The sequence below is a fragment of the Catharus ustulatus genome, chromosome 1, assembly GCF_009819885.2.
Source record: "Catharus ustulatus isolate bCatUst1 chromosome 1, bCatUst1.pri.v2, whole genome shotgun sequence".
NCBI lineage: Eukaryota > Metazoa > Chordata > Aves > Passeriformes > Turdidae > Catharus > Catharus ustulatus.
The window spans coordinates 39998144-40022716 of NC_046221.1; the positions used below are offsets into that span (position 1 = coordinate 39998144).

Genomic DNA, 24573 nt, shown 5'->3' on the forward strand with positions numbered 1-24573 from the left:
CTTTCTGGTCTTCAGGAAATATAAGAAATCAGTGGGTGTTTTTAAGCACTTTAGATGCCAAATTATGAGTTGAATGGTTATAATATGTGATTTCAATTCAAATTAGCCTCTCCATGTCCTGACACTCTCAAGATTACCCAAAAGATTATACTTCCTTACAGCTGTCTGTATCACAAAATCAGAAACTTCAGATGAAAATCAGGTATTTGCAGAGTCTTAGTCAGAAACTATTCCAAGTGTCATAGCTTTCCAAACTAAAGCATTTTTAAAAAAATTTCACCCGTACAGAGGAAAACTTAGCAGGAATCTAATGATTAGAAAACATCAGAATTAGTATTATTTCGTTTCAGGGGGCTTATGTGATAATGTTTTCTTGTTAAAATGAGGTAGCTTGTTAAAGATGTCAGAAAATTACTGACAGGGACTTCAACAAAGAAAAAATACCCTTTGATGTTGCCAAGAGAACTGGGAAGAGTTTTGGAGGGGAGTGTATTCTGATCTGTTTTCCTATATGGGAATATTTTCCCAAATTAAGGTAAATGGCAGATTCCCCGTTTAGGGCTTCAGTCTGCTAACAATGATCAGTGCCCAACCATCTGCACCAATCCTGATTTGCAAATAGAAACCTGATTTTTTTTTCACATCTATTCCTGTGGCTGGTTGCACAGGATTTTCCTATCAGTACAGAGGTACGTTGCAGACTATGTGCTAATGCTCTCACTCCTTGTCTGTGCTGCTAGGACAAGGCAGTGTGCTGGTAAGGAAACCTGGGCTCGTTAATCTTGCCAATACTCTGCACCATGTCATGTGCTGCTCATTAGGAGCTACAGGCACCCAGACTGTCTCAGCCCATCAGTTACAGAAGTCACAGGAGCCTTTTCCATCTTGCTGGTAATAAAGACATGAAGTCTGCCACTATCACAATTGTCTTCAGAAGAAGAAAAGCAGCAAGTGCTAATTAGAGGAGGTGCCACAGTAGGCTGTACATTAAACATCATTCAGAATGAACACTGGAGTGTGAAGGATGGAAAGCTTGCTTCCTTTTTTTTGAGATACATAGCTGAAAGTTAACCACTGAATGGCCTCTCTGAAATAGTACAATCTGCATCTATTTTCCCAGTTTCTGTAGAGTAAGGAAACATCCTTAAGCCATGCATTAAGAAATTACCTGCAGTGTTCAACAGGCTTTTAGCATTTCAACAAGTTTAATGTTTGTTCTTTCAATGCAGGGGATCATCTCCAGTCCAGCAGAGGATTTATTTCATCTGTCCATACAGACTTGCTGTTGTAATTTGTGAGCAGGATTTGCATAAGTACAGGGTGAAGTAGTGAAGGACAGCAACGATCAAAAGGCTTTCATCTTACAGGGGTTTATATAAATTCTAGTATACTAGAGGCTACCTATTGGGACTACTATAGCATGTCTCACCTGAGACCAAGTGAGCACCTCACCAGTTGTGACTAGGGAAGATCTTCCAGTGGGTGTATCTCTCCTGCAAACCCAGTCCCATTTATGCCAGCTCCAAACACCACACCTACCCTAGGCAACATCTTATATTGCTCATCTCTTCCTTTCTTTCAAGTGTTTTTCCCAGTACAGGTTCTCTTACTGTCAACACAGCTGTCAATGTCCTGCTAGATCCACAAGCAATGCTGGCTCTTCTTCATAGCTAACTTATATCTGTTTCATGAGAACTGTTATCCTGGTCTTCCCAATCACCTTTGCACAAAACTAAGCAGCTGTGCTTTGCTAAAACCTTACTTGGAACTCCAGCTTACCATGCCTTTGGTATTTCTTGATATTCCTGTCTAGACTGCCTCCTGTTGCTCACTCTCTCTCCTGTAATACTAAACTGGAGCAGGTGCTCCACCTGGGACCTCAGCAGGTCAAACTAATAATGATGCACATATTTTGCAGTCATTACTTAGGACAATCTACACATTAACTACTCCATAACATTCTCCCTGAAGTAAGTGTGCTTTCAGTTTATGTTAAACTATGGAGCAATCACACTGGAAGAGAAATAAAAGCATCCATTTACATAGCTCACCTGGAGCAGCTGCCCTGTCTCGAGTTTTGAGGTGACATTCTTCCAAACTATTATCATCAGCATATGCACGTGTGCAAATGTACACATCCCCCCATTGCAGACCAGATGTTTACATCCATCCTACATAAGACTGTTAAACTTTCAACGGTTCTGCACTTCACTGAGAGCGACCAAAGACAGAAAATGTCAGTGCACATTTCTGCAAACAAATCTTAGCTTTGTAAGTTCATATTTTTCAGCTATCTGGAAGCAATCTAGATTTATTTTATTATTGTGATGTACATTTTTATTATTGTAATAGAGTAGATGTCGTTATTTTTCACCAAACAATATATTTAAATGAAATCTTAGACATTCTTTTACGGGACTTATTAACACATCACAGCATCAATTTTCATTCACAGTGCAGAAAAGGTCACTATGCAAATTGCAATATGCTAAAATTGAATCTGCTCTGAGTAATGCCCAATCAAGTTAGTGAAACTACATCCTGAAGACAAAGTTTGGCTTTTTGTTGTACCTCTGATATTTTGAATTTGTTCTACAGACCAATGTGGGATTCAAAATGTCAGGGAGAAAAATGAGAAATTAAGCAATGTAGAAATAACATTTTCTGTCTTTAAGCAGAATCTATTTATACAGTAGAAATCTTTGCGTAACTTTTTCTGTGAAAAAGCACATTTGATTATCCATCGGGTTTTCTGCTTTCAATTTTAGTATTTTTCTATTTAAATTTGTGTAAATTGTAAAATTACTTATTCTATATACATATTAGATGAACCGTAGAACAACATCAGCATAATTTTCTTTTCTTTTTAATGAGGGAAGCAAGAATAGTCTTTTAAGCTGTTTGAATACACCTACATAATTCTGAAGAGCAGTCTGGTCAGTGTGATCTCAAGCCTTTCATAGGTGACAAAGAATTTTGTAATTTTTTTTTTTTTTGGTCAGAAATGGTGAAATTTTAACAACATATAAAACCGTAAGTAAAATGATTCAAAGTACCAATGAATGCATTACTAGAATATTTTTCTTCTTTTTAATATCTGAGATCTTCAGATGGATGGGGAGAGAAAAGTAGATATTGTTATGTTCAGTATGCATCCCATACTTCATGTGCAAGTTTGTAACCAAGAGAACAATTGAACTATATACAAAATATGTAGCAGTTATTGTACCTGGAAAGTACCTGGCAAACTGGTTAATTTTGTGTATTTGTGGCCATGATACTGGTGCTTAGTAGCTAAAAGGCATAAATTTTGCTGGGTAAAATTGCTCTGGAATAAAGTGAGGTATAAATTGATAGGTACAGCAGTTATATGTACATACATCTGAATCCACACATTCAAAAAGTCCTTTGGGACTAACCCATTCTGGAATAAAACATTACGGAAGACAGGCTTGTTACAGCAAAGTCTCCAGATGAACTATTTTTATTTATTAAGGAGGGCTTCTGTTTATCATAAATGTGTTTACATTTGTAACTTTTCCCAGCTTGAAATTTCATACAGGCTTCACTCCTTCTATTTTTCAGATATGCTTTCAGTATTTTCCTTTCTTAATTACCAGTAAGAAACTGCTAGATGCTTATATCAAAGTGTTATAAAATTGGTAGGCATTAGTCTATCTTCACTTGTTCTTCATATTATAGGGTTTTTAGATCGTGCCAGAAAAAGATGCATCTGAGGATGGAAAATACTGTGCTGTTATACGTTTTAACACTACAGATATGAAAATCTGGCACGTCAGAACAAAGACCACATTACTTGGATGCAGTCCTATGTAGAGTGAAACATGGAGAATATGACATTTTTCTCTGCCCTGTTCCTAAAAATTCCCAGTGTTTGCTTTTGACATATGATGGACATTCAGCTGTTACCTTTATAAAAATCTATTAGACACCAGCACTTTTTTCCTAAGTGGCCATAAGTCCACTATGACTGCAATTCTTCTTCTTTTAAAAATATTAACATTTATTGCGACTGAATTTCATCTGCCATTTCCTCTGGTCAGTCACACTCAATACTGTCAAATCATTGTACAATTCTTCCCAGTTGACTCAAGCACCACCATCAGGTTTTATTACTTCAATATTAACCCCTTTTTCCTTATGTTGGATTGATGCCTTACAGGATTCCCTCACTGTGAAACTTGATGATTTACTCCCTACTACTTCCTGACTTTGAACCTGCTATTAATTCACTATGAGAGTTTCCCTTTCAGTGCACAGCAGCTTTAATTCTGTATAAGCCTCCAGGAAAGAACCCTATTAATAACGTCTGGAAATTCAAGTAGATTATAACTGGATCATAATTTTAACCCAAGTCACTGCCTCTCCTGAAGAATTGGGTAGACCCGTGAATTTTGACCTCTTCCTGTTAAGCCAGGCTGTTTAGCCTGCATTATGAACAACACAATCCTAAATTATAATTGACTCCCTGTTCCGTCAACTCTCTATGTACATGTGACAGTCCAGCTGTCAGAAAATGAAAAGTTCTGAATTATGGACATTTTTTTACAAGAATGTTATTGACCATATCCAATTTTTATTTTCTTTTATTTCTCCAATGCAGCAAAAATGAATGGAGCTGTGGGAGGGAGGAGAAAGCTCTTGAAAAGGAGAAGGTAGCTTTCCTAGACTTCATTGCTAAGGAAACCAACAAGCCTAATACCAATGCAGCAGCCCAAATTGAGGGCTTCCTAGCTCACAAGAGACCTCAAAGTTTCAGGGGACAGAAGAGAAAGACATCTCCAATGAAAGTCCCTAAGGAAACAGGTGATTTCACTTGGTGCTCCATCACAGTGATAAAGCAATATTGTCACAGTGTACCTGATGCTGGAACAGTAGGTATGGGCTGATGATTTAATATTGAGCTTTTACTGCCATGTCTAAAGAATTTTGGCTGTCTGGTAAAGGGGACAGCAGACACAGGCCAAAGTACAGTTATTCACACCCAGTTTTATGGTTTGTTTTTTCTAGTGTTATGACATGAGACAAAAAACACGGCACAAAGGTTTCTGTCTGCTTGAACTGACAAATGTAGGACTACTAACACAGAAGAAAAATCCATGGTGATAGTACCATAAGTATTCCAGCGCCTGTCTTTTGATATAATATATATATTATATATATAATATATATATATAATATTTGTTCAAATATATTCATAGATACAGGTATATGTACATACTAAAAAAAAACAGTAAATACTTATGTTCCACTCTAGATAACAATTACAACATAGTGAATATGGCTCACTTGCAACATCCTATATGGAACTATGATATCCTTTTAAGTGATTACTTTGTTACAGATTCATATTCATACAAATAAATTATAAACAAATACGCTAGTGCTGCTAGAAGGGGTATTTTTTCCTGGTTTTGTAACTATCATTTCACCATATAATTCTTATGGCTCAGTCTTGGTAAAAACACTTGAAGGCAGGAATATAAAAGCCACAGCCACCTTTCCTAACGATGTTTTCCAAGCAAAATCCAGGGTCCTGTTCCCTGGATTCTAAAGTTGGCAGGCAGCTGCTTTTCCTGTAACAGGCTGAGCAAGATCCCAAATCTGAAAAAATAACAAGCTCTAAGAATACTCAGGTCTAGAAATGCATGTTCCACGAGAACTTCTAACTAACCTTAAATTGCATATACATTTTTAAAGAAAGTAAAAGCAAGGTCTGAGCAAAGCAAAGTACAAAATTGGAAGTAGAGGGGGAAGGGAAAAGCTTCCACAAATTAAACTGTTATGCACAACAGAATTTTGCACAGATGCTGCAAATAGGTAGGTTAGAAAACAAAAAAACATGAAAGAGTTGAAAAGTGAAGCAATAAAGGTTTAAAGAGCCAAGATTAATAATCTCTCTTTCCTTTGAAAAAGAGCATTCCAAAAAGGCATCACCAAAATGCAAGTAAGATGCCACAATAAAAAGAAATATTATGTACCAACAAATATTTAGTGTTTGAAGAGACATCACAAAAACTGCATCACAGCCTTGAAATAGATATTTAATTCCACAGCCAATCCTTATTTTAAACGGGTACAAAGGAAAGTGGTTGAGATGTCATTTTCTCTGTTTAACTCACAAAAATAGGCATTTGTTTTAAATTTCGTTTTCTGTGGTAACAAATCCAGAAGAAATAGGGTTATACATTTCTTGTACATCAATGCATACCTTTGTTACATTAACTTGAAAGAATTTTGTATCCTAGATCTTTGAACTGCATGCACAAATAACAGAGAAGCAAATATCATAGATAAAAATGAACCTGTTTTAGAAACAGAATTTCTGCCATGAAGTATCACAAGGAGAGTTAACTTTTTACTTTCCAAATAAAAAAAAATTAAATACTGAAGCATTCTTTGAAATGTTAATATTTAATTCTTTAATAGCATCCTCAGAGACTTTCCAACTCTCACCTAATTTGAGAGTAATAGGTTACAGCAATTTTTATTGCTGCACTGGACATAATTTTTTTTTTTGTGTGCTTTTATGTTACGCCAAAATTGCCAGAATGCATATGAGTAAGTTTAGGTAGAGGGAGGGGGTTGGTTGTTGGTTTGGTATTTTTTTTAAGAACATGTACACATTTGAAGAAATGCTTTTGCTTTCTGGTTTGGTTTTTAACAAGCAACATTTCTGACCATGCACCATCTCACTATTGTTTCTCTTTGCACCCGCTGCATCTGCTCTGCAGAACTTCCCAATTTTACTTTTTCTTCCTGTAAATCACATTGTATTTTGTATGCAAACCTTACAGAGAACTGAAAAGAATTTCATGAAATGTCCTCCCATCCCAAAGCTCTGATCTGCATGTGAGAAGGTGGCAGTGATCTGACCCTGTCTGGGCTCTGCATTCGCCTCTCCCTGTGCTGTTCTGGCAGAGGAGAGCCCAGCAGAAAACTGCTGGCTTCTTTCAAAAAGCTCTCTAAGTGCCACGTCTTGAAAAGCATAAAAAGGAAACTTATTTAGAAACCCATTTACCAATGGTAACAGAGCCTGAAAAGCAGCAACAGAGAAAAGGCAAAGAGAGGACTCACCAAGATACATCCTAATGTAGGGGGAAGAGTTTTGGTAGCAACCATCAATAGTTTCTGCTTCTCTCCTCTTTTCCCTTCTCAGTCCCCCCCACTCCTAATTTCCCCATTTAAGGGAGAAAAATAACAAGGCAGAAGAAGCCAAAAGACTTTCATGACATAAACAATAAGGCCTTCCTGTGCCAATATTTCCTTTAAAAACACTTGCCAATAAAGCTCCTGGAGGCCAGCAAGAGAAAGAAACGCCGAAACAGCCATGACATGAACTTGGCATATTTTCTGACTCACTCACTTCCCTTGAGACAATTCCTCCAAGAGAATGTTGAAGGATAATGGGAAAAGAAAATTTCTTCCAGCGAAAAGGACTTCAGCTGCCCGTGCATACAAGAAAACTGCCAATTAACTTTATTTCTGTTTACCTACTGCCTTGCTCACACAGCCACCTCCACTGACATGTTTCCTGACTCACACACTCATATTTGTATGTTCTTCTTGTAAGCCTGGTGTCTGAGACAGAGAAGGAGATTAAAAAAAAAATAAATCTGAGAATCCTTGACTGCAAATAATTTCTGAACAGCAGAGAGAATGATCAATAAATGATAAAGGGTAGCCAAATACTTGGTTGCTTCACATATTAAATCCATATTTCCCTTTTCTTTATCCCTGCTATTTATACTTCTTTTATAATTTCTCAGAGCCAGACATGCTAGTCTATAAAACATTAAAAATGCTCATATTCCTTCAGATAGCTGTAATAAAAGATTGTCAAGATTATTGTGTCTCATCAACCGATCTCATTTTGAGTAATATCGTGTTTTCAAAAATAAATGGCATGTTGAGAACCAGAAATTAAAATCTCCTTAGAAATCAGCATCTTACACGCACACACATGTATTCACTCACTCATTCAGTCACTCATTCCTGGGGTGCACAGACACCGCCTGTGTCTCATGGGCAGGCACGCAGGGCTTTGGCTGTCTCCTCTCACTCACGCCTTCATCTTTCACCTCCAGCACAGAGGACCTTTCCCATGCTGGAGCCCAGCCACAAGCAGGAGGCAGACCAGCACTGTACTGATGGCAGGGGCAATGTGGGTTCTCCTCCACCATGGGGAGAATTGCAGTGGCTCCCACTCTTCCAAAGGCAGTGGCAGTCTGGCAAAACATGTCTCTGGTCAGGCTCTGCTCCAGGGCTGCCATCCCACTGCACTCCCTAATGCCAGACCAGGCAGAAACTCTCACCTCGAGCCAAACCAAGCAGAAATTGTTGTTGCTTTGGGGGCTGTTTGAGTACCAGTATTGTGATGTGAGGACACCACCTCTTCTTTGCAGGTGTACCTGGCTCAGGGGACCACGCAGGGACCCACCCATCCATGCCTCTCCGGGAACCTTGCACCCTGTCACTGCGTGAGCTCGTGTCACTCTCTGTTTCTGGGAAGGCAGAGGGAACTGCCAAGTGCTCCTTGCTCAGCTAAGGGCTCTCATTGTCACTGGGGTTTCTTTGGTTTCGCATTCAACTCCTCAGGTTAGCATCAGAGTCTCACATATCAAAATAACCACTAGTGAGGATTTGCTGGCCTGCTCAGAAGAGAGGGTTCACCACACCTACAGCTGTATAATTTTACTGTAATGTAGTCTGATATCATACAGCCCTAATACACCCTATCATACACCTCTAATAACCTGCTCCTGCTTTAGCACTTGGGCTTATGTCACACACACCAAGTCCCAAGACTCTCCTCTAAGAGTCCCCCTACCCCTGAAGATGCTCAGCAATCACAGCTAAACCAGGTCCACCATACTGGTAATATGTGGGTTTTTTTCTAATTTTAGTAATTTTTGGGGCATTCCTAGCTAGTATGGCTCTGCTGCTAAAACGTATAAATGGTATGGGATGCTCTAATGGATACAATCTACATTAGGAGTTACCTACTAGCTCACCTTTACTCCACCATGACTGCTGGGCACCCAGTCAAGTCATACACACATACACCCTGTATGATTCCTTTTTCTTAAGCATCTTTTTCTGCCCACTTACAAAGCTAACACTGGTTTGTTTTTAGGTTTGTTTTCAGCAAAACCTGAGAATATATGTAATTTTTTTGTAACACCACCGGGGCAAGCCATCTGTGGTTGGCTGGCAAACTCTGAAATTCAGGGCTGGGGCAGAAATATTTAGGAGTCAAAAAAAGCTGACTTGCTCAAGAAATTAAAGCCCTTCTGACAATCTTCCAGAGAGCCCCTGAGGAAAAGGGAGGGAACCAGAGAGAGACTCAAGGAAAATGGATGGGAGCCCAGCGTTGAGATTCATGCCAGAATGGTTCCTGGCCAAGAAGGAAGGTTGGCAAGTAGACAAATACAGGCTTTCATAGGCAGCATTGTAAACAAGACATTAAAAATATTAATCCATTTAGATTTCAAGCACTGAGATGAGATTTACTTAAGAAGCAGAATTATGCTGGTAATGGCTCCTCAAACATTTCAGCTGAATGTCAAAATTTTTGCTCAACTGTATCAAGTGAAAATACAAGGAGCTGTTGACACTACAATATTCAAACAGTCAATCGTACGGCTGGGCTGGAAAAACACAGAGAAAAGCGAAGGAATGTAGAAACTCAAGCCCTCTCAAGGAAACTGCATTCACAAATTATTTTTACTTTCATTTCTACACCAAAATAATAAATGGAAGGGGTGAAGTAATTTTTTAAAACCAAACTTCCTTTCAGAAATCTTTTCAAATCAAACATAAATTACTTCCACCAAAATACTTTGTTTCCAGGTAGAACAGAATGTCTTTCGTGTGAAAGAAAGTTTAAGTAAACTTTGAACACCTAGAGTTTTAAAAAGTTTCTTCTTTTCTGCAGGAATCAGCATGTCTCCCCTTTTGCCCTTAGAAAAAATACACTTATTCTAAATGATCCAATATTTTAATTTTCTTTTTAAATTTATTGGATAAGTAATTTCTCACCAAAGCAAACAGGTGCTCAGGAAAACTGAAGTGCAGAAATACACGCTTTTCTGGTGCACATGGGAAGTGTCATATCACCTTAAGCTTAACAAATCTTCTTCTACAAACTGGTGAGCAGGGGCAAGCATGTCAGGGGAAGCCCACAGGGAAGATCAAGTGCCTTAAACAATGAGAAAAATATAAGCTGGAATTACTATATGGGATTCAGTAACTCAGTGAGGAATCAGAAGTTACCTGTATTGGGTTAAAAAAAAGACTAATTGTTGAATTAATGAGGTTGATCCTGCACACAAGTCCATGTGCACAGCCTGTGCTCAAGAGAGATCTTTTTCCCCCTCTCAGTAGCACCAAAAATTACTGTAAATGCCAGGCACAGAGGAACTGAGGTATCTCCATTCAAAGCACTAAGAGCATTCTAAGGAAAAGGTTCATATTCTCCATTACCTTTGGTCACTTAAAAAACCACCCACATTAACTTAGTGAAAAGGATAGGACAGAAAGCATCCTATCTCTTGCAACCTAGGATATACCTACCATACGTCCCTCAGAATTATATTTCTTATAAGGGTCTTTAAAAAAAGAAAAAAAATAAAAAGTTAAAAAAACCCAAAACCAAACCACACAAGCAAAAAGCCAAAAAAAAAAAAAAACCAAAAAAAACCAAAACCCCAAAAGACAAAAAAACCCCAAACAAACAAACCAAAAAACCACACACACACAAAAAACCCCACAAAAAAACCCTTGACAAAAAAAACCAAAACAAAACAAAAAAAACACCCCACTAAGCTCTTTCTTGCTTATGTGCACAGCCACTCATAAAATTATCTTAAGATCTCCACAGTATTTGAAATGGAAGATCTGAGCAAAAGAAAACCTCAAAATAGAGTTAAACAAGGAACAACTTCATTCTGCTTAAGAGTGAAAAAAAATAGATTAAAGTTTAAAGAATCTTCAATTTTATAACAGTTTAAACATTTAAATGCAAATTAAAGTAGCAACACATGAATTATAAAAATTCTGTAGCACTCCTATATTATGAATCATACTGTAAAATTTGCTTTCTGCACTCTCAATGGAAACAGAATGAAATACTGGCATCTCAGGGATTTTGAAATTATATACAACCAAGCACATTTAATAGCACCAATTTTAATAAGTTAGCATTCTATATCAGATACATATTCCAAAATGTTCTAGCTGAAGGTATTCTTATGCAAGCTATTTACCTATTACACACCACAACTGGTGTAACTTCACCGTCCAGGGAGGCATTTTCATCCCGTGGAAGGAGAAGCCATTAGGAAAACGCTGCTTGGCAAACACTAGCTCACGCACTGGAGCTGCAATATTATCCTGGCTTTCCTACATATTAAGCATAGGACTATGTTCAAAGTAAACATGCGGTCATAATTAAATTATAATTATGACTAACATTTGTGTAACACCATTCATCCAAATAGTTTAAAGCATTAGGTAAATCAGTAAACAAAAGGTCTAATCCTGCACCCTTTACTCACATAATGTCATGCATCAAACGGGCTGTGTAGATCTTGTCTATGCACAGACCTAATTGTTCTCAATTAACTCCATGTGTCAACACCTATTCCAGTGCGTCGTGTTCCTGTTTAGCTTAATTCTCTCCCTGCTTACTACAGGTGAATGTATTGTTTCTGCACTCTCACTGATTTAATATCACTTCCATGGACACTTTCCTACATAGATCCCACAGGGCTTTTGAAATATTCATGCAGCCTCACTCCTCCTACACACTTCTAATAGAACAAATATTCTTTTACAGATGAAGAAGTTCACTTGTTGCTACTACACTTCAGGGACCGACCGTCACATCTGACTTGCAACTGTAAACCCAAGACCTACAGTTGCTATTCTCATACCTCAATCACACAAATAGCCTTCTTCATCCATCATGCTCCAGAGTAAAACCACAGGAAATGGTAAGAACAGGGGAAAATTCTGCAGTTTCTAAAAATAAAATATATTCACAAGCAGACATGCTCAAACCACTTTCATGCATCTGTAGTACAAACATTGTCTGTCGCAGAGAATCAAAGTTTCTAACTGCTAAAAAAAAAAAATCAGGAACAACATGCAGACTATTTAGTGTCAGTCTGCCTTGACAGTCAAGCAACTGTAGAACAAGGAGAGAGACCAGGAATACCTGAGTCAGATTTCATTTTGGCTCTGCTATGGACAGTTACTTAAGTTCCTTGCTTCAGCAGCAGTATCTGCAAGTTAAGCCAAATCATCTCTTTCACTTATGGATCTTTTGAAATTCATGAAAATCCCTATGGTCTTTGAAGATAAATACTGTTTACCAGCACCAGCTGTTACTTAGCTTTTAGCATTTTTCATCTTTTATCTTAAATTTTGCATAGAAGAAGGACACTGCCACAATCCACTCACACTGCAATTTAGTGTATTTTCCTTCCAATTTTAATTCTCCTTTGCAAGACACATACTCAGTTTTAGCTCTTATATGTATTCCATGTAACTTAGGCATAAATCAGAAAATGTTTTTTTTTAGCACCAAACAAAAGCACTGTAAAACATCATCAGCTGCTGAACTGTCAGTAGAGCTCACACTAGCCTGACAGTAAAATAGATTTTTCCCCTTATAATTTTCAGATGAGTTTAGGCATTTCTCTGATGTGTTAATTAAAAAAAAAAAAAAAATCCAACAAAACAATAATTGTCTTATCTAAGCACAATGAGGTTGAACCTGAAAAGAATCTATTGTCACAACAGCAATCCCTACTAGAAAAAACAATCCTGAACTGTAGAAGGATTTCTCATTAATTCAGAAAAATGCTGCACAGTAGTTAGCCAGAAAAGACACACAAAAAAAGTTCTCCTACAGCTATGCACTCTGAATTCCATATACAGATAGCATTTGTGGACCCCATATGAGTGAAAATGTGAATATTAATGGTTTAATCCACAATATGTTAACAGTTCTGTTTTAATAAGCAGTGAAAAGGACATGCTAATATTAAACTGCATTATCTTCATGTGCAAGGGTGGGGATGGAAAGGTTTGCTTCTCCCATCAGTTGTACAAGCAGCATCTGTCAGCAGCACAAATGAGCAGCAGGCAGGTGAGTTCTCTCAACCTGTCCAGCCAAGAAGGCAGTAGAGGCACAGTTCTGTCTCCTGCCAGGACACCCAGAGCAGTGCTTCTGCTCAACAGCACTTCCTCATTTATTTCTGCAGTGCCTAGGATAGGACTGCAGCAGTGTGAGCCAAGCAGTCTCCCTCCCTTCCTATGGATCTGATCTTGACAGCTGTGCAGAGACCATGGCTAAATATTAAGCCAAAGCAGAGAAACCAAGAGTTACTCCATTCAAAACTGGGCTGTAGCCTCCTCTGTTCCTTATCTGTTGCCCTTCTTCTGGGGTCAAGCCAAAATGATCCCATAACCCTGCTGGCAAGAGCACCTCTGGCACTGCTCCACATCTTCATTTACAAGAGGGGCAGACAGCACAGAGCCCAGACAGGGAAAGGATCCTGAGGGGAAATGACTGTTATGCTGCTGGGCACCACAGGGCTGCCCATAAATACAGAGACTCCCAACACTACCTCTTAGCAAATCTGTAATCCTGGAGAATTTGTTCACAGTAAGCTGAAAATCATGCCACACAGGATACAATTCACTGATGCACCACTTAGCACAGCACTGGAACAATCTGAGCAAGGCTTTGACAGGGGCTTCTTGAGGCACTGAATTTCAGCCAGGAGAGCTTGGAAATTATCTGAAATGAAAATGAGTGGTACACTAAAGAAAAGCACACAGGACAAACAGGCTTGGTCGTTTGGATTTCCAGAGCTGCTTATGTGTAAAACCAATTATCAGATTTGACACAATGGCAGCTAGCCCATGCTTTCAATTCCTTTGCAGTGATAGCTGCCATTTTCTTGAAAAGCTCTTACGTTTAATGCTAGAAATGCAAAATCAGCTCTGCCTGAGCTACAAGGTATGAGAGTCAAAATAGAAAAAAAAAGTTGTAGTTAACATTATGGTAGGTTATAAACTGCAGTATCTCAGGACTGTTCCTGATAGGAAAAGCAGAAGCTCCAGAGGATAATAACCATCTCAGGCATCTTAACTGAATGCCCATGAGGCACTATTGGCTATAAGTACATCTAGAGAAGACAATAAAAAATGTTCAGGGGCAGAAAGCAAGTCAAACCCTGAATCTAATTGGGACAAATGAAAGTGCGAAACTTTATTTCCCCTTAGTTTTTAAAACAGTCACTTCTTGTTGCTGTAACTGACTCACTATCACTTCCATCATTTATTTATCACATGACTCACAAACACACACTGGTACTATCCAGGTTTATCATAACACTGATTTTAAAATTTCATATACTGCTATTTTGGGGCTCTTGCATCCCAGAAGACATAATACTCCAAATCTCTGCAAGCACAACATAAACATCCCCATGGTAGATCTTTCTGAGATGGAAATAAATGCAACACACAGTAAATACGCAACTAATATCAAAACAGTTTTTCAGACCTGACCAAAGCACTGCTTGCATTTAAAACCAAACATGTAGAAGCCATTCTTTTAAGAGAGATGACATTTCTGAGTGAAAACACGGAACAGGAGATCCTTTTGTTAGTCTAATTTCACTGGATAGATTTTCTCTGGGCAGAATGGAAAATTACTACAGCGATTTCTTCAAGTCTCATATCTGAGCATAGTATGTTCTATACTCTTCTCAAAGTAAACTCTGAAGAAGAATTTTATTCTGGGGTGCAGCAATCAAAAAAAAAAAATCCACCAGCATCCTCAGGAAGTTCCTCCATGATTAGGGTGCAGCAGAGGCCATTGTCCATACAGGAGTGGCAATTCTTGGCTATTTGTCTTTGAAATGCTGCATACTTCCAACCTTCACATTGAAAACGTTCATGAAGGACAATCTGATCAGACTTTTTCATTGGATGAGTATACTTCAATTTGAAGCTAATAATAAGCTTACCTTCCATTGAGATAGCCCTTTCTTTACAAAAATGTATGTAATCTAAAAAGGAAGCCTGAAAACTAGCCTATATTTTAAAATAAAATATAAAATGTGATTTCCTACCTTATACCTTCATCACCTTCTAATAAATGCCATGCAGCTGTGGGAGGGCATTTTCAGAAGGGAGGAAAGTCCTAGGAAACAAAATGCTTTTAGTAGAATTCTGAATGGTTTCATTGAGTATTTTTAGCCTGGCCTCTTCAGAAGCTCTGCAAACATTTGCAAAACTCTAAAACAGAGCCAGGGTTATGTCACTATCTTTGGTACAAATAATTTGTTAGGAACTATTTTGTCCTGGCACAAGGATATATCAAGAGAGGATGCGTGAACTGGCTTGTTTTCTTTTGGATTAATGTTGTTTGTCAACTGAAGGCTGTCTTTATGTGGAAAGAGCAAGGTGCCAAGAAGTACATTTCACCATGCCAAAATTAAAGGGAGGAGCTCAGTAACAGTCTTTTATTACCTAATTAGTTTTATCAAATGACACAGATCAACTAACAGGAGACAACTAATAGGAAAAAGGGGTCTAATGAAAAAGTAAGTTATCAGCTGGATGCTCTCCAGAAAACAATTATCTCCCTAGGTAAACAGTACTACTGTTGGGAGGTCAGACACAAAATGAAAGGAATGGAGGTCTTCTCAGGATACCAGCCCTTGTAGGAGTTGAAATGGGTGAAAAAAGTAGTGGGATAAACTACACTGAGAAAAAGGGATCACTTGTTATTAAAGAAGAAAGTATTTCAGATAAAATTATTCCTATCTGGCCTACACATATCCCACCAGGTTTGGTTTTTTTTTTGAAAAATGAATCAAGTACAGCCTGCCAGATTAATATCCTTATTGAAAATGAAAATTAGTACTACAATAAGAACAGCCACGTTCACCTACTCATGAACAAATTACCAGAATAAGGTTTTTACAGCTAACAGGGAAAATGGCAGTACACAGATCTTATTTTATCTTGATGGCCCCCTAAGACTGGAAAGGATTATCACAAAAAGAAATATGCAATTTTAGATGATATTCTGCTTTATCCACAATAAACAAATGTGCAACATATACTTAAATTTCCTTTCCATTATTTTCCCAATTGCATGAACTAAATTAGCCAAACAATTCAAACTCTTGTGGCTCCCATTCAGATTACATCAACTTTTAATTCCTAATGTGAACCATACTTTCATGTTTCCCATTATTATTTGCTAGTATAGACCTAAAACATGCAAAATTTATCTGATTATTTTAGCTAGAAAAGTAACACCAGGCACACATAACAGCACAAAGACATTTAAGAAGCCTTGCTAAAAAAAAAAAAATCTAAAAATGAGAATTTAATTGATTAAAGACTTGTACCCCCCAGCAGCTTGAAGAGAAGCAGCATTGATTTTTTACGAACATTCCTTGAGAATTTTAAGTGATGCAATGGGGGGGTTTTATAACGCTATTCTTTCTCTTCCTCTTCCCCCTCATCCATCACCAGTTAATGTGAAAACAGACAGGGCAAAGAATTTATGGGAAAATGCTCTGTCTCTTGGGATCTCCAGTTCTACCTTTACTGCAGAGCTCTGGGGACCACAGGAGAGTTTAATCTATACTTACTGTATGCTCTAACAAGGACTGCTAGGTGCAGAACTATGAAAGGAACCTAAAAATCAGTCCCTCTAAATGGAAATACCAACCACTGCCATCCCAGAGCTATGCCAAGAGTGGGTAAAAGATGTTAATGAGGACTTGGCACGTCCTGGACAGAGCTGAGCAACACTGCTGGGAAAGAGCAGTCCTGTTCGCATGCCTTTCCCTGCCCGGAAACGCTGAGTTACAGAACAAGTCCCAGCTCACATAAAACAGCTTGATGACCCTGCATGCAACTGAGAGCACCTGCAGGGACAGAGGCTTCAGCCCAGACTTGTATTGCTGATCCAGACTGTCATGACCCTTTCCAAGGTCATTCCCATCAGCCTGCACATGGAATGGGTATCACCATTGCTCTGTGTCTCAATGCACTTAGTAGGGTATTGGATTTTGGGGACTCTACAGTAAGATAGCCCAAAAAAATAAAAGAAAAGAGAAAGAGCACATTGCAAATCTGTGAGCTCATGCAGGTACAAATAGAAAGCAGATTTAGTTGAGGAATAAAATAACCAATAAATGAACTTATTTCATCTGCCATCCACCTTTAAAGCCTTGCAAAGAAAAGGCTCTAAGATTCATAGCCTTCGCAAGATTCCAAGTGACTCCGCAAAGAGTGGGGATTCTCTGCCAAAACCAGCCAGTCTTCACTTTCCTCCAGAGTCAGTCCTTGGCTGGCAAGCCCTAACCACTGTGATATCCAGGACTGCATATGGATGAGGTCACTGACCATGATCAGCACATGAGCATGTATGTGGCTGATCTCCACACATATATGAGCCAGCTTTTCCCCTAATGTGTGATCCTTCATTCCCACAGAACAGGGCAGTACCACTGTAGTCTTTTTTTCTCTCCCTGCCCGACTACTGTTGCCTTCTTATTACATTTTCCATTATTTCCATTTACTCTGGAACTGACTGCAAGGCATGGTGCCACTGTAAAATCCTCCTGGGCTCTGCCCACCTTGAAAAGACTGACAGAGGAGGAAAAACTGGCCAAGCCATGTCACTGAGCAGAACCAGAAAAGTAACCACTGCCACTCTCACTATTAGCACCTGGAGATTCAGACAGCCACCTTCTTCCAAAAGAACTTGCCTGAACAACAAATTACTATTTTAACTGCACATTCTTTCTCTCACAAAAGGTTTCTAGCAGACTTTGATCATATGTCCCATGCAAAGATACTGGATTTCCAAATTCTTTGCTTACTTTTATTCTTCTAACCCTTTCCCTCCTGTGTGCCTTAAGCAACAAGTATCTACTCTATCTACTGGAGAACTAAGTAGCAGAGATTCCTGGACTCAAACTCCTAACTCAAACTTTTTAATGCTGGGCAATGATTTTCTGGGTTCAGTTACGCTACTTAAATTTAAACAGTACTACCTACAACATTGTGAGAAGACTCCTCCCATAAATAGGTATACATCCCGGGGTACAGCCAGTGCAACCTCCTGAGATTCTCATTCCTCCACGCCTACAGCATTCCTACAGGCAGCATCTCTGAAAATTATAAGCTTTAAGGCAATGTTCTCTGCACACCACCTTCCTTCTCCACATCTCCCTGGCAAGTTTCAGCCTTGCTGCCCCAGCATCCCTTACATCAGACTTGTTCTGGTGGCACAATGTGAACCCATCAAAACAAACAAGCTGAAGGAAAGGTGTTCATGCTTGCTGCTGTTCTTCCACAGCACACTGGCACTTTCCATCTGGTCCCAGGAGTACTCAGCCCAAATGCACTGCATCAGCAGCCTGCAGCCCCAGTAAATACTGAGACTTCTTCACACACAGAGTTGGGAAGCATACTTGAATATTGGGAAAAAATTATTATAAGGAATGTGGGCAAGGCAGGCCATCCAAACAAAAAAGCCTCACTTGACCAGATCACTGACCTTGCCTAGGAATGCAGGTACTGCACACAGAAGAAAGTTTTCTGTGCTACTCAAGCTGCAGCTAACACCCAGATTTGTAAGCTGTTTTCCACAAGGAGAAGCTGTGTGTAAGGTCAGAAGGCAATAAATCATGATGCATTACGGATCAGCTTATTGTTTAGGACACACACATGCAGAAATATCAAAGGCTTTTTGAAATTAACAGTGAGTGATTATGTGAGGCAAATGCAATGAAAACACAACAGAGTCTCTTAGTTGGGATAAAGAATATTCAGCCAAAGGCTTCCTCTGACTCCCACTGTGAACAACACAGTATGGAAACAAACAAAATAATGTATTAGGAGAATGAAGACTCAAGGCTTTGCACTAACTTATTGTTTTTCTGAACCATTAATTGCTAGACAGCTTTCTGTGTCACAATAGCATTTCAATTACTCAGCTTTTATATTATAAATTTACTGTATGTTTTTGAGGACAAAAATTTTATAATTATTAAAACATGTCTAACAGGAACAATTATAAATGATAACTGAGCATTTGGTCCTCTATTTGCTGTTATAAAATGCAATCTACGCAAACAGATGATAAGCAATTAACAGGTTTAACAACACAGGCGATTAGCTGCAGTCATATTTAGACAGAGTCATTCTTATGCATGTTAAGTGGATTATTGTCCTGGTTTAGGGCAAAATTTGGGAGGAAACCTTCAAATGGAGTCCCTCTAGAAAGCAGATTCAAGTGGCCCCTCCCCCAACTAGTTTGGGAAAAGATTTCCTTGGAGAAAAGTGGAAAAACATGTTTATTCAACAAGCAAAGCACTCATAAGCACAAAAAAATAATAATATTAAATATTTATTTCTTTTAAGTGATATGCATTTCCATAGAATACATTGGATGAGAGCATGTTTAAGTTGCATGCATGTTGAAAAAAAAGCTGTCTTGTGAATTCAATACACACAGGTGGGAGCTGTGACAGGGATGGTTACAGTAAATTCACGAATACAAGCCACACTGAGTATAAGCCGCATCTCTGGGTGTTGGCAAATATTTAGTTCTTTGTCCATAAATAAGCCGCACCTGAATATAAACCGCTCTGTCGTTCGCAGCGAGGACCCGCGTGCAACAAAGTTGCCAAATACTAACAGAACTGCGGGAGGGCGGGGGGTTAATGGCTCAACTAAGGCTGTGCAGGCTCGGCCTGCTAGGGGCTGCCAATGGGGCCAGGTGGCCCAGCTCGGTGGTGCCGCTCGGGGCTGGCCGCCGCCTCTGGGTTTGCTCGCCCCGGCCCCGCTCCCGCCGCGGCGCCAGCCAGGCACAGAGAGCACGCCCCGCTTGCGCCGCGGCACTGGCCGGGCACGGAGTACCCCCTGCTCCCGCCACGGCGGCGGAGGGCGGGGGCAGAGCCCCCCCCCCCCCCCCACCTCCCCGACCTGCGGCAATGGCAGCGCGGAGTCCCCCCGTCTTTCCCCTGGGCTGCGGCAGAGGAGGGAAGAAGAGAGCTCTCCTGCCTCTCTCCCCGCCCCCCTTGCTGCCTGCAGGGAGCCAGGGCAACAGAGTAACACTTTGTAACAATTGCGAAATGCCGGCTTTTACTGGCAGGTGCTTGGCTTGGCGCCCTGGCTGGCACATCTGGGGTTGTAAATGTCAGAAAATTATTCACATATTAGCCGTCCCCAAGTATTAGCCGCACTTCCGGGTTTCCACCAAAATTTTTGTCAAATTGCTGCGGCTTGTATTCGTGAAATTACTGTACTAAGGATTATCCAATGCCTCCTAAAAATCTGATTTTCACTTGCTTATAATTTTGCAAGACTAATTGTTTGGGCTGAAACTTTCCAGGTTGGATGCTTGGTTCAGGCTATGCTTTTTTCTTACATTAACCAAAATGGTTTAATTAATTCCAAGAGAGAGGCCAGGAAAAAAAAAAGACAATGTTTTGCAATGAGAAAATATTATCTTCAAGAATTTAAATATGCCTCTTGTTTTAAACAGCAGAGAGTACATTTTAGTCAGGGAAGTGGCTCTTGCCAGGCCTGTTAAAATCAGTTCAGATGTGATGACACACCAAATGTCTGCAAACTTGTGAGAAGTGCTAGCTACTGGGTTTAATTCTGGGTTCCACAGAAGGGCATTATCCTCATGTGAAGAGAGGAAGGTGAGATGCCTTTGCTGCCATTTGATGCCTGCACCACAGCCCGGGATGGAGGTCAGGCAGCACAGAGAGTGGGACCAGGCTGACCCCCACTCCAGCAGGAAAAAACTGCTGGAAAGAGGAGGAGAAATAAGGTGTATCTGGTCCATACAGACCATGTATGCAGAAGAAGAGAGTAGGATCCCCTGAAGAAGAGATTAAAAAGAAGAGGATTTAGTTGACTGGTAATGAGTTTATGATGAAAGGAAACAGACGGGGTCATTGGTGGGGTACAGCAATTGACTTTGCAAACTGTTCGTTATGTGTGGGCAGCACTTAAGCAAGAATAAAATGCATTTAAAAGGATATAATAACTTCCTAAGTCAGAAATTCTGATGTTCTCGGATACTGACTAAAACATGCTGCTCCTAAATATTTAGGCCACTCCACACAGGTGTCCTGTACCGAGACTCAAAACATACCCAAAACTGCAGTCAGAAATCGGGAAAAGATCCCTCTATTTAACAGGTATATAAAAATACATCCCCTGTTTCCATGATTAGAAATGTACATATGAAAAATGAGAAACAAGGTCTGAGGTACTTCTTACAGCAGTCAGGTAGATAGTTTTACAGAGTTTTTAAAGGAAATATGCCTTTGAAAATCTTCCCTGTTTCCTTACAAATCCAGCTACGTACAACTTCATTTCACCAGAGGAGAGGATGCAGGAGCTACTCATCACCACTGGGAACAAAATATTAAACAAAACCCTTGGGAAGGTCAAACTGTGTGTTTATTTTGCAGCTGCCGTGGTGTAGCCTGGTGCACACCACCTTTAACCCAGCTGCAGTGGCAGCGGAGAATCCAGGTGTGCAAAACCCCCCGAGGCTCTGCCTTTGGAGAAGCCACAGCTCGGACCCTGCCTATCTGAGTTTGCTCCAGCACAGCTGCACCATGCCAGCACACCCAGGGCCAGAAGGACAGGGCAGCCCTGAACTCTGTGAGCAGAGAGTGGGATGGGTAATCTGCCTCAGCACAGGAGAATTTGTGATGGTTTTCACTGATTTCTGCTGTGATTTTTGATCGGTAGCCAAGCGTTGGTTAATTATTGACCCTTCTTGTGTTGGTTGTGTTGGTTGCTCAACAGAGAGCACTGCACATTGCATGTGCAGCTACACCACAACCTGGAGGTGAAATGGAACAAAGTAAGGCAGAAAACTTACTGTGATGGGGGGTTCAAGGCTGTACCCAGTGATTAGTCTTTGAAAGGTACACAGATATTTTTCTTTCAATTTTCAAGTCATTTTCTATCTCATTCCCCTGTTCTCCTTTCAACAGTGAATTCTACTTTGCAGAAGTAGTTGGTTATGTGATGAATTAGTCCTAAAGGCAGAAGATGGAGAGGAATGCTGGTTGTGCAGTTGCACCCTGATTATTATCCCACTCCCTACAGTATTATTTATTCCCAAAGATAGGAACTTCGATATCCATTTATGTCAACACTGTTTTCATGGATAATATGCTTATCAATGCCAACTTTCCTTCAGCAAGGAAAATCACCTTCTCCCAAGGGAGATGACTTGCAATTTCATAGTAAGTGTGGCATCTCTTAAATAGTTCTAATTTTAACAGGACAAAGTACATCTTGTTTTACAAGGACAGTGGGACCATTAAACAGCACACCACTACAACCTTTTCAGCATGCAAGCATGTCTTCAGAAGAAAAACAGATCTCATTAATTGTTATTTTCTTATTATGTAAGAACCAAGACATACTGGGACTTGGCATACCATGCATTTAAGACAAATTCATACAAGCAAGAACATTTAGAACCTTGAATTACTTTCTTCCATGCTTTTAATATAAACTATTAGATAACATTTGAGGAATTTTAATGGTAAAAAGGAACACAACTGAAAATTCACAGGGGAGGTATTTGTCAAAGACAGATCATCTATTCTCCAATCCTGTTTCTCCATTGCCTAAGACTATTTTTTTTAGTGCTGGCTGATGTGGCATATGGTCCCAATAACATGGCAGAAAAATGGCCTTGGTGGACACATAACTTCTCCTCCACTCCAATTCTGGATGTGTTCAGTCTTAATACTTGTCTCTGTGATTACTCCTTCCCTACAAAATTAACTCTAGACATGGTAGAGGAATTAAAACATAACTTATACAGTAATTTCTTGATTTATATTTGATCTAATTGCTAAACAGCCTACTAGAGACTTGGTAGATCTGGCCCCAAAATTACCATCAACAAACTATGACAAAATAAAGAGAAAAGAACTGCCTCAGAAAAGCAACACAAAGCACCAAGTGAATTGGAAAGAGTCTGTGAAAGGCAGAGGGCATGCACTGTAGCTCTTTCATGCTCTGGTTGGTTTTTGTGAGCTTGATTTATGTATAATTAACCATTTTTTCCCCTGAAAACAATTTCATTCGAAGCTGTGCTATCATTTTTACCCCCCATTCTCCTGCCACAGCCACATAAAACAGTCCAGTTTAACATGATGACAACTGAAACACGCTGCCACAGCAAGAGTCCAAATTTCTATGCTTGCATAAAACCCCACTCTCATCTCCCTCCTGCTCATCCTATCATCACAAGAATGAAAGAAATTCATAAACTGTAACTCTCATCTCTAATAGAGTCTTGGCCAAAACTCAAGTTTGATAATTAATTACATTCTGTCTCTCCAAATTCCCACACTAGGCTGACTAATAGAAACAACTCTTCTCTTCCCCGCCTTGACAACAATGTTTTATATGGCTAATGGACAGAGCATTTCACCTCTGAGAGGGATGGGAAGTTAACTGGAGAAAAACAAGAGATGCTTAAAACACTTGGGTAAGACAACAGCAGTAGATGAAAGAGTACTGTAGTAAGTTTTTAGTGTATGCCAAACCAAAAGGTAAATCATCGTTCTCTAATTACACTTTCTGTCAGAGAATAAAGGCACAGATGATGATACAGGACAGGCAGCTGTGAGGAAGGTGTCTGAGTGACTATAACACAAGCTGAGTGATTTGGGATAGGAGGGTATTTGAGACAATTCAGCTACGGTTATGAAAAGTTGATAAATCAATAAGGTAAAATACATTTATGTATAGCTCTAGACCTCAATAAAGTAGAGAAGGCATCCAAACCATTTCAGTCAGAAGAATATGAAGCATTAACACTATACCATGATCTTAGACAGTCATAAAACAAATCACTACCTCATGCCACTACTCAGCAAATTACCAATATATCAAGAGAAGAAAACTATTATGATACCCTGTACTGCACACATAACATAAAACCACTCATTGCATGGGGCTTGTAATTGGACTTTTCTTCTAAACTTGATATATGAACACTATAGGCACACTATAACCTTAAGCAGCACTCTTAAAAGATTTTATTCATTGCATATTTCACATGTATTTGTAAAGGATTTAATTAACTTCTTTCCCTTCTGGTACAAAAGGGTGTGCTTCATCATTGAAAAAAATCACAAGGCAAGGCTGGCATGAACGGTCTTGCTAGTATTGTGTGTACTTCATACTGACAAAGAACAGTACAATTCTTTCTGAGTACTGCAGGTATCATCAGTAAAACCTGCACTGTCCTGGCTTAGTCTGGTCTGTCTCATATTTCCTGTCCACCTCCATTCCCTGTTTTAAAGATAATATGTAACTTTGAGGCTGTATCCATTCAAGAACAAGACATTAATATACAGTATAAACTACTTTTGCATTGGTCATATTACTATAGAGAATATGTGCAGTGGATTAGCCAAAAGCATAGGACTGTTCTCTGTTCTT

The 24573-nt window shown here is 39.5% G+C and overlaps 1 protein-coding gene across 9 annotated transcripts in view; it reads right to left on the bottom strand.

Annotated features, from left to right (window-relative positions):
• The window catches only part of THRB (thyroid hormone receptor beta), a 158440-nt gene that overhangs the window by 71210 nt on the left and 62657 nt on the right, over positions 1–24573 (bottom strand). The window contains exon 1 of one of the 9 annotated variants that reach the window (XM_033052560.1): positions 15174–15239. The exons of 5 other annotated variants lie outside the window; for them this stretch is intronic. The gene's annotated coding sequence lies outside the window, so the exon portion shown is untranslated. Of the gene's footprint in view, positions 1–7098; positions 7118–10062; positions 10081–13658; positions 13677–15173; positions 15240–24573 lie in introns of those variants that run through there. 3 more of the 9 variants (XM_042779023.1, XM_042779025.1, XM_033052586.1) reach the window with 3 other exon arrangements.